Source organism: Impatiens glandulifera, chromosome 1 (assembly GCF_907164915.1).
Source record: "Impatiens glandulifera chromosome 1, dImpGla2.1, whole genome shotgun sequence".
NCBI lineage: Eukaryota > Viridiplantae > Streptophyta > Magnoliopsida > Ericales > Balsaminaceae > Impatiens > Impatiens glandulifera.
In genome coordinates, this window is record NC_061862.1 from 9,438,515 (window position 1) to 9,442,507 (window position 3,993).

Consider the following 3,993-nt stretch of genomic DNA (forward strand, 5'->3'; position numbering starts at 1 on the left):
ATGATTTTTCGAAGCAAAATCCAAATATAAATAAATAATAGCATTAAAAATTATTTCTTCATAAAAGTCTCTCAACTAAAGAAGTGGGTCCACTAATAATGCCACGTTCTTTTGGTTAAGTGCACCCACATGATTCATCGCCTCAAAACTACGTTAAATCATGCCACGTAAGCAAATACAATCCGCCACATCATCCTACCCGCGAACCGGATTACACACCACTACTTGAACCGGTTAACCTAAAAAAGGCATTAAAAAAAAACTTTAGGTGAAGATTAACAACTAAAGTTTGAGTGGTTATATAAAAATATAAATAAAGTTTAAGGACTTATTTTATGGATTTAATATATAATATCCATCGTGTGTCCTGTGGGCCCCGCAAGTCATGGCCCTGAGGGGCTACATACCACAGAAAAGGTTCGACCGTAATATCCACCGTACACGTGGCGCATCCCCCACCATTAGTTGACTCGGTTGCTTTTTTCTTCGCGAACGATCATCATTAAGGTTTGGATTTGTAATACCCATACTTGTTCATTTCTTTTTAATTTACTATATTACCCCAGCATTATTTTAGAACATTTTATATTCAACAATTTTAATATTTAATAGTGTCTTGTTTTACACTATTATCAACCAAACATACTAATTTTGTGTGTGAAAATATTATTATTGAAAAATAGTTTATTGTTATAAATAAAAATATTGCTTAAGTTTGAAATCTGTCCAAAAGAAAATAATGTAATTAATCATTTTATTTTAAAAATAAATATAAAAATAAATATAACGCTTTAATCATAACCACACAAGTATATAATATAATATTAAAAATTGTTCAACAAATGATTGTACTTGTATATTTATAAAATAATTAACTCTCCCATCCAATTCACATTATAAATAATAGTTTCAACAAAAAAAAATATTTCTAGTGAGATAGTCTAATAAAAATGAAATGGTTAAAAAAAATAATATACATTTCATTTTAGTCGTTTTAATTCAAATTTCCTAACGAATAACTAAAAACTCGAAAATCGAACAATGAATCTCAATCATACTTTATTAGAAATTCTAGATATCAATTATCATCGATAAGACAAGAATAAGTGAGTAGCTAATTTCACATTCATATGATATATACGACTTTGTATAATATATCATAAAAATTATACCATAAATAACGCTTCATCCGAATAAACCGTTGAGAATATTTTGTCAATGTATAACTTTGGTTGAGATTTGAACATTTGTTTACGCATTACATAAATCAAAATTAGGTTATAAAAAGCTCTATTTAATGTTTATTCTCTTTCATTATAATTTTAGTAGTAAAATAATTAGAGACAAAATATATCTTTAACCGTGACATTTGTACTATAAAAGCAAAACTAAAACGCTTTTAGATGGAATCGAATCCGTGATAATTTAATCTCTTAAATCGATTTTTACCATTAAAACACCTTGGTGGGTCGATAATTACACATTTTGATAAACTAAATAGACAAATTCTTTTCTTATCATATTTAAATCTAATTATCTAGTTTCAAAATCTCGAATACCTGATCAGTCCAATCCTTAAAACATTTAACATTATTCAAGTCCCTAAGTATCAAAAAGATGATTTATAATGATATTTTATTGAATACAAGTGTTTTATAAACACTTAGATTTGTATTAAGATTGATTGAATTTCGATAAATGCGAAGGACGGACTTTAAGCAGGGCAATCTAGTAAATAAACGAAATACTAAGGTTGTTTCATTAAATCAATGCAATTTCTCCAAAGCCCCATCATTTAATAAATTCTTTAAATATATATCATTATTCCATTTCTTCCTCTCTCTCCAACCTTTGAAGAAGACGACACAGTAGAGAGAGAAATAGAAAGAAGATATGAAAAGCTGTGAGCTCTGCAAGAACGTAGCCAGGATCCACTGCGATTCAGATCAAGCTGTTCTATGCTGGGACTGCGATACCAAAGTTCACTCCGCCAACTTCCTCGTCGCCAAACATTCAAGAACTCTCCTTTGTCATGTCTGCCATTCCCCCACCCTCTGGACCGGCTCCGGCCCTAATCTAGGTCTATCAATGTCTACCTGTCAAACCTGCACTAGTCAAGGATTCGGAATTTCTCAAGATCGACCACAACCGAGACAAGATGAAGAAGAAAACACCACTGAAGATGATGAGTTTGATGATGAAGAAGATGAAGATGAGTTTGAAGACGAGATGGGTATGGATGAAGACGATGAGACTGAAGATAATCAGATCGTTCCTTGGTCGTCGAATCCACCGCCGCCGCCTCCATCTGCGAGTTCATCTAGCGGCGAGGAGTTCTTCCGTAGATATAACAATGGGGATGGAGATGGAGCAGATTCGTATAAACGAGATCTTGGTTCCAATCGATGTAACTAAGGTTTCAGATCCAGTTACTGACAAACAAAAAAACAGTTATGTTATTCATTTTGGATAATTTTTCAATCAAAAGTATATAGAGTTTATTTTCAATTTTAATGGTGGCTGATTTGATTTCAAGCAATAGTTAGTTGGTTCATGGATGTGCTCAAATTCGATCATGATCATGTTTTTTACTTTTTATTAAAAATGGAAATTAAATTGATAACCACATATATATTTGTTCAGTTTAATTTAATTATATATGATTAATATTCCACGTGGGGGACAAGTATGAATCCACGTGGTGAGAGGTATATTGGAGGTGTCTACGTGGCAGTTGCAACGGTGTAGATATTTTTGCACTATTATATTATATCATGCGGGTCCCAATTAAGAGCTGGTTTGATTTTTTTATAATAAAAATTCATTTTTTTATTAAAAAATTGATAAAACCTAAAATTAAGCAAGGCTCAAAATGCAGCCTTTGGTTAGAAGAAAAGAAATAATAATAAAAAAAGAGAGTTTAATTTAAAGCCACAAATTTCTTGGCTGCTGAGCGATCACATCAAACTACTCAACCCAGAAAACAAGTTTATATTCTACTACCTAAAATAAAATAAAATAAAATAAAAAACTTTAATGTATATCTTAATAATAAAAATAAAGAGAATTGGTAAATAGTAATTGAATAATGATTTGTATGGTAGAGGAGAAGCCCTCATAGATGGGATATGTAGTTGTGTTGGTACAATTTAGGAAATTGCAATTTATGAAGTTTTGTTATAGTCATGACAAATTATACTATTAATATAAAATTATTTTAATTTAAAGTATTTTAAATAAGAATTAAAAATTTAGACAATATTTTTTATACTTAAACTAGGTAAAAGTTATTCAATGGAGACATGTTAAACATACACACTGTCTTCTTTTTTTTTCCCTTTTTTTTGGAGACATGTTATTCAATGGAGACCACATGTTAACAAATTTTATATGACCTCTACTTTTGACTCTGTCTGTGGAATTTAGTTATTTGTGAATCGTGAGTAAGAGAATTAATCAATTTGTTTTTTATGTATGAAGTAGTCAACTTAGTATTGTGGTTGGACATAATTCCATATATTTATATACTAAGGTGTTCCATATTGAGCTGATTGGAGTCATTTGGTCGTTCTTAAATGGTTTGTTTTGAAGCATTGTCTATAAGGAAGGTATCGTCAAATGTGGGCGGTTGAGTTAGGGATTTGTATCCCAATTTTCGCCCTCAACTACCCTCTAAACCGTTCTTGACGGAGATTTTTATTATATCTTTTCGTTCTGAATTGGAGATGAAAATTCTTGTGGGTGCATGAGATATTCAAAATACTATATAAAATGATATACACAAATATTTTTGAATAGTGAAAAAACATTTCTTTGACATTTAATGGTTGACTTATAAAAGAAGACAGCTTCACTTCTTTAATTTAACTAGTAGGATGCAGTCTAAAAAAAATTATATTTGTAATAAAATATGATCAAATTATTCAGTAATGTTTCGATCTAATTCACTATTTGATAAAAATCTATTACTTAACTTTTCTCTTTAGGCTTGTG